This window comes from Apus apus, chromosome 15, assembly GCF_020740795.1.
Source record: "Apus apus isolate bApuApu2 chromosome 15, bApuApu2.pri.cur, whole genome shotgun sequence".
Classification (NCBI taxonomy): domain Eukaryota; kingdom Metazoa; phylum Chordata; class Aves; order Apodiformes; family Apodidae; genus Apus; species Apus apus.
Window position 1 is genome coordinate 893,254 of NC_067296.1, and position 18,964 is coordinate 912,217.

Sequence of the window (18,964 nt, forward strand, 5' to 3'; positions counted from 1 at the left end):
TTCTGTTGTTCTGCAGGAAACTGGGAGCTAGAGCCAGAGGGTTAGGGCTGAGACAGAGAGAAAGCCTGGAGCTGCTGCTGGGAAAGAGGCTGCCAAAGCCAAGTGGGGAATGCCACCTGGCCTGAGAGAACTCTCATCTGAGTTTCCAGGTCTGAGGCTCAGATGGAAAGTGAGAACTAAGTTTTAGGCTGACAGAAAGGGAAAGCCTAGGGTTTCAGCTGGAACAGAGCTAGAAATGGGCTGCCAAAGATTATTTTAGTTTGTCAAGAGGCCTTGGCTGGAAATAAGCAGGTTGAGCTATAAAATTAGGGTTAGGGTAATGCTGATGGAAAGAGAAAGCCTAGAGATGCAATTGGAGCAGAGATGGAAACGGGCTGCCAAAGGAGAGTGGGGGCCTGCAAAGAGACTGGGGCTTAGAGAAACCTGTGGTCTGGAAAATGGCTCAGCAGCTTCTCTAGAGCCTCCCCCAAAAGAAGGAGAGTCAGGGTTGAGAGAAAGCCTGAAGCTGCAGACAGAGGGGTCTGGAAAGGGGCTGCCAAAAGGAAACAGTGAGGATACCTGTACTAGGACAAGTCTCTGGTCTGCAACAAGGCTTCAGGGCCATGTCTACCCATACCCAAGAAAATTAAGGCTAGGGATATAGGACTGAAGGATGAGAGCTGCCATTAGAGTGGGGCTGGGAGGCAGTGGCCACGACTCTTGGAATGGAAGGTTTTACCTGTGTGATACCTGGGGCTCCTTGCCTAAGGCTCAGCAGGAGAATGAGAACTGGGTTTGGAAGAAAGATGACTTCTCCATTTAAGGTAACACAAAGACAGATGTGGTAACAGGCTTCTGTGTTCCTTCATTCAGGTGCAAAGGTAACACAGCACAGTGACAAACAGCATTTTTAAAAATCAAATGTTTGTTTTCAGAGGCTAGTGCTTTGCTGAGGCTGGCTGAATTTTTATAAGGACAGGAAAAAGATCAAATTTTGCCTTTTTCTGTAACCTCTTCCTCAAAAACAACATCCATTCTTACAAAACCTTACAAAAAAGCCAGCCCGCGGCACTGCAAAGATCTGCACTGCACACCAGTGAGAGCTAGACAAGGATTATTCCTACTGTGCAGAGGAGCTTCCTCACAGAGAGCACCAACACCACCTAAGACTGAATTACATTAAAAGGTTCCTTGAGGGAATGAGCTGTAATTAGACTGGCCCACAAGTCTGATGGGTCTCCACAGCCAACAAGCTGAAAACATAGCATGTGCTAACAAGCAGAAGAGGACTGTGCCTACAGGTTACGTATTCCAAGAGCAGGCAATAGGATGAGTCTGCACCATCCAAGTTACTCTCAGTTTATATCCTACTTGCCTTTTAGGAGATTCTACTGGTGGCCTCTCACACCTGAAACTCCAGTTGATTTTGCAGTACATCCCCCTCAACAAGGCTGGGCTAATGTAAGTTCATTGATCACCAAATATCCAGCAAAAAGGTGCCTGGAGAACAAGTCCTGTGATGAACAGCTGAGGGACCTGGGGGTGTTCAGCCTGGATAAAAGGAGGCTAAGGGGAGACCTCCTCACTCTCTGCAACTGCCTGAGAGGAGGTTGGAGCAAGGGGGGGTTGGTCTCTTCTCCAAAGTAACAAGTGATAGAACAAGAGAAAACAGCCTCAAGTTGCCCCCAGGGGAGGTTTAGATTGGATATCAGGAACAATTTATTCACAGAAAGGGTTGTCAGGACTCGGAACAGCCTGACCAGGGAAGCAGTGGAGTCACCATCCTTGGACATATTAAAAGGGCAAGTAGACATGGTGCTTAGGGACATGGTTTAGTGGTGGACTTGGAAGTCAGGTTCACAATTGAACTTCATGATCTAAAGGGTCTTTTCCAACCTAATACGATTTTATGGTTCACAAAAACTGGGAACAGCCCCCAAAATCAATAAGGCACCTGGCATAGCCAGGAACACATCCAGCCTTGCCTTAGCCCTTCCCTCTCCCCAGCCTCCAAGATACCTACACAACCACCACCATGGACAGGCCCCACGGATTACTTTAGACAAAGGAAGGACAAATCTGAGCCCAGGCTGATATCCCCCATTGCAGACCTTCACTGCCATCCCTTCAAGCGTTCTGTGTCCCAACAGGAACAGATACTTCAACAGCCCCTCAGTCACAGCCACACCAAGACACTTTCGAAAGAAAGTTAATTCACAGCCTTTATCCAAAGAGCAACTTTCACTTCCTGCAGGGAAATCACACCTGCAGCCTGGTGGGGAAGGTGGGAGCCAGCAGCTCTGAATGCAATCTTCCTTTTGCTTTTGCTCTCACTTCCCAGCTCTGTTCCCCTGGCTACTACCCTCCTGCCCTGCCCTGTCTGTCCCCCAGCCCAGGGCACAGCAGCACCTGCCGCAGCAGGGTGAGCACAGCCCCTTCCCCAGGTGCTATCCCCAGGCTTGTCACCAACAGTATAAACCCAGACAAGGCAGAGGCCTCAGCATCTGCAGGAACTGATGGCTTTTACCCAAGAAATCTCATTCAGTGCGGCAGCAGGGACGAGAATTTTTTTTACTTTATTAGAGCACATCCCTGCAGCACAGTGCCACGTTCAGCTGCCTGTGAGAGGCAGGTGGCTTCCTTCTTCACATGGGAAAAAGAACAGATTTTATCTGGAGAAACAAGCTCCTGCAAGGAAACAATGTGCAGCTCAAACAAAAATTAACACCCAACCATCAGGCCCTCAGAGACTGTTGAGCCTCTTCAGAAGGATAAGCAAAAGGGGCATGTGGCTTTCCCCAAGGGAAGAACGAAGCACAACAGGAGCTGGGATGCAAAGAGCAAGCAGTGCCCACAAGCCAGCTCTTGAAGGACATGGGGCATCCACAGGTGCATAAGGGCATGCCCACCTATGTGCCAGAAGCACAGCTGATAATACACTCAGAAAACCAGAACTCTTTCCTCACTTTCTAAGCAGGAATTCTGCACTGAAGCCCCTCCAAAGCTGCAGCAGCACAGAGCAGAGATGGGCAGCAGCCTCGGGCTGCAGCCATGGGCACCAAGCAGTCACTTCTAAATTGATGTGTGATACTGCACAATACATTCCAATTCTGATTTTCAGACCACAGAGGTGGCAAACATTCACTGACACAACCAAGCCCCTCAACACCTTGCACATAGCTCCCCACATCTCAGTGAAGTGATAAAAATTCAGCCAAGAGATGGCATTTTCTTCTCAGCAGATCTCAGGGACACTTAGATCCCCGAGAGGTGAGAGCCCCCTGCTTTAAGCAAGACAAGCTGGGTCGAGTGGTAAAACAGCCTGCCTTGCATCACAGTTGAGGTGAGAAGCCCCTCCAGCAACTACTTTCAGTCCAAGGTACGTAGTGACACTGTCTTACACCACTCTGAAAATAGGAGCTGGGGTCCCTACCTCAGCTGCTCACTCTCACACCAGAAGCTAAAAGCCAGCGTTTAGAGATTAGAAAGTTTTCCCAGCTGCTTTTTTTACATGGCAGACTGGAAGATTCTGTGGTTCACAGAAGACATTCAAGAGCAACAGGAGCCCCACACATCAGGCTGGAGGCCCCTCTGCATACTACACACCAGAGAAGTACTCGAGAACACTATACCTGGCTCCATTCATCTCCCAAACTAGCTGGCACAGGCCCCACTGGAGATGCACCCTCTCCAGCTGAGCCCTTCTGACAGCCATGCTCCCCGCAGCCCAAGGTCCCTTCCTAGGCACAGGAGCAGCACCTGGCACAGCACAGCAGGCCCCAGGGAGTGCCAAGGACCAGGGCTCCTTGCACACAGCTCCTCTGAGACAGAGGCATCAAGAAGTGTCCAAACACCATCTGTCAGCAGACCTCTGGTGATGCTTTCTTCCAGATGAGGAGTGTAAACCTCACTCACCTCCTCAACATTATGTGGCCTTTATCTCTCCTTCCTCCCCTAGGTTTGATTACAGAAAGGATGCCTTGAAAATATAGATCCCAAACAGGCACAGCACTTCGCATGCAGCCCCAAAGGACTAGCAGTAAGGCAAGGAGATGAAGAATGGCACAGCCATGCCATGAAATTACTGATTTTCAGACAAACCACTCTGCTCTGCTGAAGCACTTCAGAAAGTGCTGCATCTCATCAGTGTCTGGGCACAGCTTGAAGGAAAAGAGATTAGTCACTGGTGCTGAGTCCAAACCTGCTGCCCAGGCCTGCAGGCCAGCAGCAAGCCAGGCTCTGGGGCTGCAACTAGCCCTGGAGGAGCCAGGGAAGCTCAGCACACCCTTGCTGCTCTGGTAGCTGTGCGGAGCTTGGAGCAACCTGGTCTACTGGGTGGTGTCCCTGTCCATGCAGGGGGTTGGAACTAGATGACCTTTAAGGTCCCTTCCAACCCAACCCATTCCATTATTCTATGGTACCAGAAGATGTGCTAACCTGCCCTGAGAATGGCTGGCAGAGGTCAAGGGACAGACTGAAGATCCAGGTCTCTCTAGAGCAGGAGCCAGCACTTCCAGCAGCACAGAGCTGCAGGCAGCTCCCACAGCCACTGCACAAGGGCCCTGCTCAGCCCTTTGAAACACAAGGCAGCAACAAAAGGCTCCAGACAATGGGGCAACCAAGAGCTTTCAGAAAACTGCCTCACAAGTAATTGCCCCACACCACCAAATCCCTATGCCAGTGTCAGCAGCTGTCCTCGTGTGTACACACCGTTTTGGGGTGGCGGGGAGATCCCTACTGCCTCACACAAGCTGCAGAAGCAGCTCTTTTGGGAATGAGGTGCTGCTCCAGCCCTGGCAGCCTACCAGCTGCTCTGCTCCCCACCACCTGCTGTCAGCATGGCAGCAGCCCTGGGCTCAAACATAAAGAAGCAGCATCCCATGCCTGACAACAAACCTTACAGCCTTGAAGAAAGGAGAGAGCAGTCAGCAGCCATTTCCTACCATGCAGGGGTGACCCCAAGCCACATCATTTTTGTATCAGGGTCAGGCATTATCTGACACCTTACAGGCCTTTGCAGAGCTGAGGCATTAATACTACTGCTCCAGCAGGAACAACCAGAGTCCTGGTACTTGGCACTGATCAGAAGCAGAGGAACAGCATCAGCATCTCATGGCGTGCCCCATCCTACAACCTGGAGAGCCTCTTGCACCAACACACTGACCAGAAGCATGCTGGGCCAAGCTGGATCAGTATGCTGGGGGTAAGGGACAAGCCTTAGCAAGCAAACACAAATAATTCCCTAAGGAGCAAGGGTGCCTGCCCCTGCCTGAAGACAGCTGGGAGAAATAAGTACTGGCCATTGCTTGCCAAGAGGTTTGCTGCATTGCCTTGCTACTCCTGCCCTATTCACTAGTAGCACTGCAGAGTAGCAGACATCAGGCCTGGACTGATGGGCTCTGTCAGGCTCCCCCAGGCAACATGTAGCAGAGGTCCCCAGGGCCTGGCAGAACGTGCCCACCAGAGGGGCCTTCAGAGCACTCCCCACCCTCAATAGCTTTGCTGTTGGCAAGGCAACGGCAAGCCTGAGGACAAGAAGCATGGCCCGGGCACCAGACATCCATCCTCCCTACCTGATGGATCCACACTGCAGGTGAGTAGCAGGAGAGGACCCACAGGTCTGGCGGGGACAGCCCGAGAGCAAAACTCAGGGCCTGCACTGCCCATCATCCACTTGGCTCAGCCAACACACTTCTCCAAGGCACCAAATAGCAGAGAGAGAGACATCTGCAGTCCCCTGGTGCTGTTTGGTCTTGCTACTTTATCAATTCCTGTTTCCAGGCAAAGCTGCACAGACACGGCAGAGCTATCAGAGCTTGAAGCCTGAGTATCTGTGGTGCAATCCAGAGGGACTCAGGCAACTACATTCCCGTGGGCTGTACAGAAAAGGGGATGTGCAGAGACATTGCCCTGCCAGCAGGTCTAGAGAGGTGCCCCTGATCACCCGAGGAGATCCAGGCAGGGGAGACAGCACTGACAAGGGAACTGCCTGCAAAACACCGAGGGGGCAGAGCTAGGGGAGGGGGGAACAGAAATCCGGTGCAAGAGTGACACTTCCCTCCCTGGCTCCTCCCCACCAGCTCTCAGCAAGCAGAATCGGGGAGGGCTAGGGGACGCAGCAAAGCCTCCTCCGCTGGACAAACCAGCAGCCCAGCCAGCTGCTCCCCACCACACTCACTCACCCCAGAGCTTCTCTGTGGGATGCCTGGTGAAGGAGGTGCCCAGTGCCCATCAGAAGCCCCGCTCTGCGGGCTGTCACGCAAGTAGCCCGGCAGCCAGAGCCTGGCTCTCCCCACCGCCTGCTGCAGCAGGATTTGTTTATGTGTCCGCAGCTGCTCCCTGCGTCCGCCATGGGAATCCAGGCTGAAAGTCCATCGGCACCGAGCGGAGCTGGGGCCTCCCCGGCTGCCCCCGGCAGCGTGCGGGGGCCGGCGGGCCGAGCGTGGGGGGAACGAGCCCCGGGACGGGCCTGCGGAGCGGGGAGCCGCGTTCCCAGCCCCCGCAGTGCCTCCCCCACATCCTGCCTCCAGCCCTCCGCTGGGGGTAGAGAATGCAAATCTCGGGTTGTAATTTTTCCAAGTTAAAAATAACTCGGTAGCTCAGTATGAGAGAGGCAGCAGCAAGGCGGGGGGCTGGGGAGCCTGCGCTGCCAGGCAGCCAGGGCACACGTCCTCCCAGCGCTGCACGCACAGCCACGGAAAGCAAGAGCCCTTCAGCATCCCAACTGCAGCGGGGAAACGCGTTTTGCTTCAGTGCAGCCCTGACAGCCCCGCCCTGCCCCCTGGCCCCGCTCCCCTGCGCAGGACGCACGAGTGAGGGGAGAAAGGGGAGCACAAAGAGGCCTGAAACATCCCACTCTGCTGAGCAAACACCCCTCAGGAGGGTCCATCCAGGACAGGCCGGGCAGAGCCTCCCACCGACAGCCAGCCCCACGGGAGCCACAGCTGTGCTCCAAGCAATTTTCTGTTTTGAAAAGATTTTAATCTTTTTTAAAAAAGAGGGGAAATTAACTGCATTCTCTGTGGGGCCAGGGTAGCCAAGAGATCTACTAAGTACACCCAGTGTGCATGGCAAGCCAAGCCATGTGGCACCTTCCCAGGATACCCAACTCCACCTTCCCACTGAGGAACAGGCAACAAGATGAGCAGGCAAGAAACAGCCACAACATCCTTGCCACTTGCTCCATGGGACACGAAATACAGCGATGCTGCACAGCATTCCCCTCCAAAAAGCCTGCTCAGCACCAGCTCTCCTGCTTCCAAGCCTCCCGGGTGAGCCCTCAGCCCCGAAGCAACAACCCCATCCAAGACCCCGGGGAGACTCTGGGGACAGAGGACGCTCAGTTGGCACCCAACAACACCAGCACACACGCAGGCTGGATGCAGCCCCCGGTAACGCAGCCTCAGTCAGCTGTGCTTCATGATTCTCACGACAAGCTCACGTGGCAAAAACAGCAACAGCTCGTCTTAGGAGAGTTTTCAAATGCAGTTCCTAACCAAAGACTGTAACCACAATGACCTTCAGCAGCTATCTCCAAGCTGCACAGTGCCCCAATGCTGGGAACCAGGGGCCTGCTTGGACTCCACTGAGCACAGCAGCTAGCAGGGCCCAGCAGCACAGCTGGGAACGGCTTTGGTTTTGTTCAGCAAAGGAACATCATGAAATGCAAAGCTGTGCCTGGGCTGCCAGCGTGCACACAAAGACATGGCACTCCAGTTTGTTGCTAAAGAGAGGGAAACCAAGTCTGAGCTCACTCTAAAATGTATTTCTCTCATCATCTCTGCAGACAATTTAAAATGAGGGGACACAGGCTCCCAAGCAGCACTGGGGCTTGAGAGCTGTGTGTCTGCAGAGCGGGGATGCACCCGGGGTTAGCTGCCCCTCCCCCCCCGACTCCACCATAGGGATGCACCCAAGGTTAACTGCCCCTCCTCCCCACCATGGGGATGGCCCCAACAATAGCTGCACCCCCTCCCCACAAGGGGATGCACCCAGGGTTAGCTGTGCACCTTCTCTCACTTCATCACCCTGCTGCCCTGGGGTGCAGGAGATGCCAGAAGCAAGACAGGTTTTCCAACGCTATGTCGGTTGTCTTCTGATCAGCAGGCTGAGTCTCACTCCAGTTGCTCATAAGCCCCAGGCAGTGGATTTTAATCCTCAACATCAGCAAGGCAAAAGCCAAGGGAAAAATAACACATCTCTCTACAGCTCAGTACCTATGCAGACAAGGAAGAGAGAAGGGCGATAGGCCAAGCCTGCCCAGCCTGGGAGCTGGCACCCAGCAGGCTGGACCCCCATGGGCAGCAGGCTCATGACCACCCTCTGGATGGCCAGGATCTCATGGTGAGGCTGCACTGGTGTATGCACAGGAGCAGCATGCAGGGCCCACAGCAGCTCCCTGCAGGGCAGCACCTCACCAGCACAATCCATGTGCCCTGTCAAGAGTATCACCAGCTCCAGCTTCTGCCACATCAGCAAAGCCCATCACACTGATGTGGCATTTTCCAGACCTCTGCTCCTCATTAAATATAAAAAAGCTCTGGCGTGGCATTCAAGTCCAGGCCACCACAGAGACCAAATTAACTGCCCTCTCTGCCAAATCTTAACAAGCCATGTCTCCATCACCAGTGCCAAGTTCCCCTTTCACTTATTCACCAGCCCTGGCATGTTGACCAACAAGGAAGGACATGAATGAGGTGTCCAGGGAACAGATTATGCCAGTGGCCATAAAGCTTTCCCACTTCTCCCATCACACTCCCAGTGTTTAATTTCCGGGAACCAGAAGCACGGTCCTCATGTCAGCAGTTCTACACAGCTGCAGGAACAGCTTCCCAGCAACTAAGATGCCTGGTGGACAACACCACTTCCTTTAGGGTCTGTTCACCTGATCTCCTTCACAAGGAAGGGAGCCTGGTGAATCAAGGGGTCTATATGCTAAGGCTGCCAAGGAGACTAGGCAAGCCTTGGGTCAGGGTGACAACTCAACCCAAGTTACATTTCAGATGGAAACAGGCAAAGTACCTCTGAGGACACACTCTCAGTGCTAGAAGCAGGCTCTCTTCTCCAAAGTGCTTGACTGTCACCCTTGGGCAGAGATGAGGTTGTGGGTTCAGCTCCTACTGGCTTCCTGGACCAGTGGTCAAGAAGGATCAGATTTCCTAGTATCACAAGAAAGCCACTTCTGAATTACTGGGCCCTTGGGAGGACAGGGTTATTGCCAGCTGCTTCAGAGGCTTCTTGCAACAGGGCAAACCACCCAGCTGCTCTCCAGCTATCAGGAGGGATACAGAGGCTTCAGCAGAAACCAGCGCCCTGCACACTCTGCACATTTTCCTGCTGCCTTTTATTTCTCACGCACAGGCACTTGGAACTTATCTGCTCAAGACCACCCTCAAGGTCACCAGCCCTGTAAAGATGCCACCAGGCACATAATTTAGCTCACAGCACCTTTATTAGTATGAAAGGTGCACAAAAAACAGCTCAACCAGTAGACCTTGACAGCTGGACAATAAGGAATCTTTTATAAGGTTACTGCTTCAGAGCTACATGCCAAAGAACACCGAACACAAGCTATCCCAAGGCAGATGGCCAAAACTTGAGATGGCATTCCTGAAAGCACAGATCTTCCCCTCTTGCTGTGGTAAATATCCTGTACAGCAAACTCAAGCTGTCAGAAAACAGCTTTGCCACACTGCACACAGCTCCTCAAAGGCAATCAGAGCCCTTTGTGCCTCTATTTTCCAACTGTTGAATGGGAATAAAAATCAGCCTCCCCAGCATCGCTACTGGGAGGATGAACCAGCACCTGCAACACAGCTCAAGACTTGGCTGCAGGCACATATGAAGAGCAAATCTGACACCCAGAGCAGATGTCCTGCTGGGATGGCACAGCACCACCAGCCATTGCTCCAAATGGTGACAGAGACCCCACTGCAGAGTCCAGTCCTGGCAATTCAGGCATTTCTGTCAGTCTTCTCCAGCTGAAACTCCCTGCTGCAGACCTCCACAGTGGATCACCTTTACGCCTCCCAGTCATCCAGCTGGTGTCCCCACACTCCCATTTGCTGTCATCACCTGCCAGCTTTAAGTTATTCCCTATTGCCCTCTCGCTATACCCACAGTGAAGTAAAAGACTGAATCAGGCTCTGAGCCCTCCTGCAAACATGCCCCTGCTTCAGGAAACACATCCAAGCCAGAAGCTGAATGAAATGTGGCCAAGCCACCAGCAGTTGGGCCACAAGAGCACAGTCAGCAATTCAAGCATTTCCAGGGCCTTGGATGCAGGATGGACACCACTGCTTTGCCAAACCTCTTGTCTGTGTAGAGGCAGGGAGGGGTGATGGTGCATGAAGCAAGCTCAGCACCAGACTTGCTTTGTCCACCATGGCCACACCTCACTCCACAGTTCTTGAGGGCAGGCACTGGAGGCTGATCCCAAGCTACAGCTTAGCATGTGATGAGCAAGTAGCTCTCCTTCAAGCTTGGCAGCATGGCCATCCTGGTCTTAGAGGTCTCAAAACCCAGGTGACAAAGGAAGCTCAGCTTGATCTGTGCTCTCCCACATACAGTGAAGGTTGGAGGTGGAGTAGAAGGGACCTCCAGGAGCAAAAGGACATTTTGCTGCTCTGCTCACTGCCCAAGTACAGGACATCACCACCAGCTTATGGAGGTCACTTGCTTGATGCTGCTGTCTTGGAGAGGAGCTCCTGCACATGCCAACGCTGCACCTGCCCTGCCAGCACTGCAAACTCAGGCCACCCAACCCCAGGAGAGGGCAGAAAGGTTGGCTGTGAAGACCCCTGCCTGTGGCAGTGCCAGGCACTGAGGGAGCCAAGTTGTTCCTCAGCACCCAGGAAGACAACATCTCAAACAACCACAGCCTGAGAGTTTCCTGGATGCTGTGGGGAGGTCCCATGGCTCATGGCATCTGTTCTGCCTGTATATTCTAAGAGAAACTAGTAAACCTCAACCCAAAATAGCAACAGACAGAAATCTGCTGTTCTTCAAGCCTGAGAATTCGCATACTGAAGCATCAGACCTGTTTCCCAAGCGTCTAAAGAACAGGGAGAGAAAGCAAAACGTGGCAAACTCTCCTGATGCAACACAGGACAAGAATAACCTTCACAAGCAGCAGCACCACTACCCCACGGTCCTCAGGTCCCCATCCTTACATGCACCTCCACTCCAACTGCTCTGCCCTGCAAGGACTATAACTTCCTGGCATTTACCTCCAAGGGTCTCCTGTTTCTTTTGAATTTACCTCTCCAGGATACAAGTTTTCCACAACTTCAGCTGGCGCTACTTTGAAGAACAGTCTGCAGAGTTCAGATGACATCTGTAAGGAGACAATCCTCTCTACCATCTCAATGCTTCCATGCATTTGTGTCTTTTACACCATACCAAGAAACACTCCAGTACAGGAGGGAGAGAGAAGTGCCAAAAAGAAATTAATCAATTCCTCATGTGCAAACGCTCAGAGTTCAGCTACGCCAGGTTTGGTTCCCTCCTCAGCTACAGGCAGTTCTTTAATACACTTGAGTAGCCTTTTCTAACAGCAAGCACCCAAAGTCCTGCCCAGACACGCTGCAAGAAAAATGCTGCTGAAAGCAAATCTGGGGGGTTGTCCCTTCTTCTCCCAGCTCATGAAGCCCACCAGTCAGAGGTGAGCTCAGGGAGCAGTGGAGCACATCAGCCTTGCCAAGCTGGGGGTCCACACTGGCCCAGCAAGAGAGCACATCCCTCCTGACTGCAGAGCACCAACTTCCTAAGCAGAGCTGGGAGCTCAGGGCACATCAGGCCCCTTCAAGCAGTGCCCAGGTAGAGCTGCCCTGGGTCTGTCCTGGAGCCAAGCTGCACTCCTTCAGGGCACAGACACAGAAGATATCCACTGTGTCTGCAATGCTCCTGGCCAACTAGCACCATCCTCAAGGGGCCAGCCAGCCAGCAGGCAAGCACGGGGCATCAGCTGCATCAAACTACCCAGAGGCCCTTGCCCCTGCTTGCCTGGCAGGCCCACAGACACCAGTCTCCTCTGACATCCAGCAACATGAAGGCCAGGCAATCAAACTCTGGACACAGCAGCAGAGCACAGGTCCCACAGACCCATGTCCCCACCCACTTTTACTGCACATACCCACCAGAAGTCCATGCCAACATGGTTTCTACATCTCCTCTCCCTCCATACCTGGATAAGCCCCTAGATAAGTTTTCTAACTCCTTCCTTCAGCAGATGTCTCTGGAGGAAAGAGCATGCAACAAGGTCCAGAAATATACTTCTGCTCTGTGTCAGACAGCTCCCTCTCCCAGCTCAGTGTGGCAGAAAGGGCTAGACCTGGATCCAGGAAAGTGTTTAGAAGCACTGCCCAGGACTCATCATCCCTAGTGTCACACTCCATTCAGCAATGTAGCCAGTGGAAAGTCTGTCTAGAAACAAGAGAGCAGCACCTGCAGATAACCACATCTCCACACACAGTGCACAATGCCCTGTCAGGTTTGGGCACAGCTCAACCTATTCAAACAGGTCTGCAGGGCAGCATCTTGCTACAATGCTCCAGGAGAGGCCACTCTCATTGAAACTACAACTCCTAAGGCTTCAAAGAGCCTGTGCACATAGTGACCTACTCCTTCCTTTGCCTTCCAGACCCTGGTCCTCACTCTGAAAGCACAACGTGGGAGTGACCCAACTCCAAAACAACAATGTTATTCTCAGACAAGAAATTCTCACCCTCCAGAACAAGAAGGTGGAGCGGTCACGGTGACTGGCCGACAAATCTGTAACCACTTCTCTGAAGAAATCAAGGTAACCACAAACCTCAGCACCTTCCCAGTAAGAGAAACCTTGCTTCAATCAACCTCCCCACAACATCACGGCACAGTGAACAGAGACAGTCTCTGCTGTCTGCGGTGGAGGAGAGAAACCTGCCTTTATGTATGCACAAAAGTGCATGCCGGGAAAAGCTCCGATACCCTGGTGAGGGGCACCCTACGGGGACTGAGAAAGATCACTGAGAAACAGGGCTTTGCTTGCCCTAAAGCAACAACCAGAGAAGCATACAAATAAGAGCAATAGGCTGTGCACTCCCACACCCCACTGCTCGCCTTCCCAGGCAAAGCGAGCAGCAAGGATGCACCATGCACATATATAGAAGTCATCAAGAGAGAGCAGCTCTCTCTGACCCTCAATTAACAGACACCTAACACTTAAGCTTCATTTTATCTGAAGTCTGCTTTAAGTTGAACCAAAGCAGATGAAACATTTAGGGTTAAAGGTGCTCTGTGCTCAAGACCTGGAGAACCCAAGGCAGCAACTCATACAAAAATAGCAGCTTTCACAGCACGTCTATAGCAAAGCATTAATGTTTATTCTTGTATCTAGGACTAACTTCAGTTCTGCCTCGATGCACATATATAACAAAGCATTAATGTTTCTTAAAGAACCAACACTTCACCTACCTAGATGTTAAAAAAGTGAAATTCCCCCATAACTTTGCATCATCCTTGCTCTGTGTGTAGCACATTAGCAAGATGCTAATGCTGGAATTCACCTTCAAAGGCAGCCATTGAGCATAAGGTAAAGTGCAAAATGAAAACCAGAAAGCACATTAAAACAATTCCATTACCTAATTACTGTCCTGACTTCTGAAGAGAGGTTTAACAACTGGAAGTTTTTTGAAGGAAACTCAACCATGTCCACATAACAAATGTCTATTTCTAGTGCACTACAGAGGGATGAAAATTCTCAGCAGTGGCTGCTAAGGAGGAGGACCTGGTAGCTGAAGTCTTTCAATTAGCTGAAGTCCTCTTCTGCCTTCAAAGGCATGCAAATGAAAGAGCTGCTGGGGCAGGGGTGAGGGTCTTACATCCCAGGGAGCTTTAGCAACCCTCGGATCAGTAAGTGCTGCTGTTCATGTCCTCCCAGGCACGCTGTCAGCGTGGCAGCCACAGGGACAGGGGCTGCTCTTCCCCCCAGGAAAGAGGTTTGTGGCCAGGGGTCCCTCACAGCACCCTCCTGCCCTTCCCACCCATGTTGCTGTGCAAGAGCCCCCAGACTGCAATTTAAACTCATGCTTTAGGACCACATAAAATACTGAAAGACCCTCCACTGCCTGCCCGCCCCTCCCTTGTAATACATGCACATTGGCAGGGACATGCAGCCAGTACACAGGGCTGAGTTCACACCAGCCTGACCCCAGATATTGGCTCCTTTCACTCTAATGCACAGCAGGGCTCCCTAGATCCCAGACAGGTTTGGGTTGGAAGTGACCTTAAAGATCACCTAGTCCCAACCTCTTACGTAGGCAGGGACACCTCACACTAGATCAAGTCACTCCAAGCCCCATCCAGCTTGGCCCTGAACACTTCCAGGGATGGGGCAGCCACAGCTTCTCTGGGCAACCCAGGCCAGTGGCTTCTTATGGAAACATTTAAGAAACACAAATATGCTGCAAATTGACACTGACAAGCATAACTTTCCCCTGCTTTTCAGCAGACAGCCTAAAAGGAAGCAATGAGTTGTGCATCTCAACTCAGACTTCCTGTAACAACCAAGCCAAAGGGCAGAAAGAGCAAGACAATAATCAGAAAGCTTCACCAGAAGAGATCTGAACTTAATCTCATCAGTTAAAACACAATTTAAAATAACCAAACCAAAGCAACAACAAAAAACCCAAATAAAACCACCCCAAAACAGTACCTATACAGTGCAACATCAGGGCTGCATAAAGTTAGGGCAAAGGCAGGACAGCAGAAGACCTGCTGTACCTGCCAGGACAGATGTTAATACCATCACGGTCAGACTGCTGCTGAGCAGCATCCCCCATGGGGAAACCAGGAAACATGATGTGCCCCCCAAGGCCAAGCCAGCATCTCACTGTCACGATAACAGCCGTGCTCCTCGCTCCAGACCCAAGGCACCTCTGCAAACATATTTCCACATGACAAACAAAGAGGGACTGGGACTCGGTTCCCACACTTCTCAGTTTCTTTTCTGGACTGAAAAGAGCATTTTACTCCTGTTAGAGCAGGATTTGTATTCGTACAGGCTGGGAATCCCCTAGAGGCAACAGCCAGCAGTACAGAAACAGGGTGCACCCTTCACCTCAGGCAGAACTTCCTCTGCAGGGGAAGGTCCTTGCACAAAGGATGGGTCCAACGCTCTGCTGACCTCCTTTGTGCCACCATGGTCAATGTCCCCAAGGGCACTGTAGGGCAGGAGCCTCACATCCAGGCACCAAACTCTCCCAGCTTCTAGCTGACTTCCCAAGGACCCGAGTGTGCTCAGGCATTCCCCAGAACACAGCCACAACCTTTCCCCAGATATCTGTCTGGAACCTACCTTAATCATTAAAGCCTGGCCACGGAGCCCCAGGTATTTCCTACTTCTTAGGCTGACCGGACACATCCAACATAACAATGCTAAAAATTATTAGCCACATATTGGCAGATTGCTAGGCTGCATACCAGATTTTCCCATATAAGGGAAAGTTGAAGGCATTGTCCTATCACACGAAAACATATTGCACCAGCAGGAGATATTAGAAAGCAAAATCAGAGTCTCCTCATGTCACGAGCTGACAGCCACAGCACTACATTTTTCCCCTTTTGCTGGAGGCTTGGTCAGCTTTCCCCAGCTCTGTTGTTTCCACCAGGGGCTTGTGCCTGAGGATGGCTGGAAGCCGGCTGGGGCAGCACAGTGCTTGCAGCATGCTGCTACAGGAGGGTTCTGGTCCCACCACCACCAGTCTGGCAATGCAGACTCCTAGGGTGAAGCATCTCTCTGTTTTCATGGTGCTGAGAAGCCACCACACAAACCTGTGTACTGCCACCAACACTCTGCCTGTGGCAAACATTGCTACTCAACTGCAGGTAGACCATTCACCCTGACCATCTTCCCACCCCTTCAGGCAGCTCGCTGGCCCCCACTAACAGCTCTACTTCTGCTTTAACAGACCAGGGGGAAATCACCAATGCCAGAGGTTGACCCCACTGTCCCAAGCAGGAAATTGGGGATGAGAAACAATAAATGCTTTTACTGCTATGTAAAGGAGCAATGAAAACAAGCCCCCTTGGCTCTCAGGAAGCCATCCAACCACAGAGCTTGCCAGTGTCTCTTTAAGACCATTTCAGAGAAGCTTTCCTACGCATGCCTGCTCTCCAGACTCAACACACTGAGTCCACATTCCTGCACCAAGGGCTCCCTCGCAGTGCAAGGCTGAACAACCCCTCTCCCCTCCTTCACAAGGGCAAGCTTCTCCTGCACGCTGATGGGCACAACAGTAGCTCTTCTCTCTGCAAACCCGAGACAGACCAGGACACCACAACTTCATGTGAACAACAAAGGCCTGCTCTGGCAGCTGAGCTCTCAACCTTGACATCTCACAAAACCCGAGTTCACTTGCTTGTACAAACTCCTCTTGAAATAACAGAAACCACGAAACACGTTTTATTATTCACTTGTAAAAGTTTATGTCTTTGGAGAAGCTCTTAAGAAAATACTAAAGATCTCTCAAGGAAGACTAAACCTTAAAAACCATTGAGATTGCACTTCTACAGGGGAGAGGGGAAGGCAGAGATTTGCTTCCTGTTAAAGAAATACGGTAAAAAGCACTCAGGAAAACAAGACATTCCTCTGAGAGCCTCCTCCACCAAGCCACCAAAAATCAACAGACCCTGAAATACCCACAGCAGTGACCAGCAGGACTAAGGCTGGCATACCCAGGGCCAGCAGCTTAGACAGAGCCACTGTCCCCTACTGCCCACCAGCAGGACAAGAGTAAGAGGTAAACTCAAGCCATTCAAAAGGCATCCACTTCCAAGGCAGACAGCAGCCCTCAGAACAAGGTAATGAGGAACCCTGGCAGCCCCTTCCACCAGAGATGCACATTACCCACACGCTGCAAGCACTGAGACACTGCACAAAAGCTGCCTTCATGTCACAGATTTGCACAGGCCAGTGTTTCCCATGCCCGTGCCAGCCCGCAGCACGGGGCTGCAAGTGCCTTCTCAGCACCAGGGTAATCAACATTTCTGCTTGGAGGAATGGGACATCAGGCAGAAATAAACAGTCACTGCTGCAGGATGATGGGCTTCAAACTTCATGAAAATGAACCAAAATCAGTCTTTGTCCAAGTCCTCTCATTGACTTTGGCTTTTCTTCCAAAAATAATGACCCATAGTTTCAGTTCTGCTGCACAAGGTCCATGCAGACATTTTGACAGGATGCAGCCCTGCTGTCATGCTTTACAGCTTGAAGCACTCCAGGGGCAATAATCAGCTTCACCCCACCACTGCTGTGTGCTTCCCATCTTTGCAGCTAAGGAATCTCAGCAACACATCCAACGATCCTGAAGGAGCTACCAATTTGGAGACAACAGGCAGAATTACCTTTCCAAAAGAAAATGCACAGCAGCATTAAGCTTAGTAGTGGAAGAGGAATCATTTTCCCATTAAACAAGTGGGAAAGAAACCCAGTGGCAGCCTTGAACCCAGTTGGAGGCCAGAAGCTTCAAGAGAAACAACCTATCTACTCCAGAAAGAATTTACTCCCAGAGCAAAAATACGCTGCTATTGCCTCATACTGCAACAGCTGGACCAAAACACCAATTTCTCTGCAAAGCAGCACAGCAGAGCTCCTGCACGAATGAGGTAAACAAAGGGCGAGGAGAGGTAAGGCAGCATCTGCTCCGGTGCCACCACCAGAACAGAGCCCAAAAGCAGCAGCAAGGCTTCACGGCGGGGAAAACGCCCACAGAGCTCCGTGTCCCCTTTCCCCTGGCAACACCCTAATCCAGCTGACCCCACACCAGTTAAATAGATACAGGCAGCACCAGTTACCAAGTATCTGTAGCCCTGTGAGTGAAGGGGCCGGAGATAAACACCTAACTACTGTAACCACGTCTGTCTGCCTACAAGGAGGGAGGCCAGTGACCGCAAAGGGGTGCTGGAGATTTCTGCAGGACACTGCACGACCACAGAGAGACATCTCCAGCCCTCTCCCCTCGTTCTCCTACCCCAGGAGCATTTACTGCATTTCTCAAGCAGGAGGTAAACAACAAAAAAGCCTCGGCTTTTGGCTTAAAAGCATCCCAACTCACCGAGGAAACAGACCAAGCACTTTTCAGAGCAAAATTACTGAAAAACTCTAGGACACCAGAGCAGACCCCATTCCCCGTGTGCCAAGGCAGCCTGCCTTGCCTCCGACTTCCCTGCGAGTTTAGTGAAGCCGTCAGGAAGGCAAAGGGATCAACAGAGACACCGTTATCTGCTCGCAGATGGGTGCGCTCAGCAGGCAAGGCCAGCAGAGCACTTCCCTTCATCCTCCCGTCTTCTGCCTGCGTGCGCTTCTCTCGCACCATTTACCCTACGAACCTCACCGAGCAAGCCTAAAATCCACCTCAATGGCCAGCGAGACACTGGTAAGCACAGGAAGAATCCCACCCCGCAGCCCCTAAACACGCGAGGCTGCGCGGGGTGGCCACGGCGAGACGGTCGGTGACTGCGGCGCCAGCGGCTCCGACGTGCCCGCGGTGCCGGGCTGTGACATGGCTGCAGTGTCACAACGGACCCGCGCCTGGAGCAGCGGGAGACGCGGGACGGACCCGCCGGGGCCCGGGAGGGAACGGCCCCTCGCCCCGGGCCCGGCCCCGCGCCCCGGGGCGCTGCGCTGCGGGGGCCGGGCAGCGGGAAAGCCGTGCCCCGGGGCCTCCAGCCTGCCCAGGGAACCGCTTCTCCCCCAGCCGCGAAGTTTAAAGACTTGAGGATCGATTTTCTGGAGCACTGCGGCCGGGATGCCGGCGGGAAGCTGCGCCCCGCGGGCAGGTTCCCGGCAACCCGCAGCCCGCTCGGAGCGGGGCGGGGGCCGCGCTCCCCTGTCCCCCACCGGGAGGAGCCTCCGCGCAGCACAGAGGGAACCCGCCCCGCCTCCCGCCCCCGGAGCCACCACGGCTGCGGGGGGCCCCGGGCTGCCGGGCCAGGCCCCGCCATCCCC

General features: G+C 52.6%; 1 protein-coding gene across 8 annotated transcripts in view; it reads right to left on the reverse strand.

The window, feature by feature from the left end:
- CHD6 (chromodomain helicase DNA binding protein 6) overlaps positions 1 to 18,964 on the reverse strand; it is a 92,335-nt gene that overhangs the window by 72,969 nt on the left and 402 nt on the right. The gene's annotated exons all lie outside the window — the stretch shown is intronic.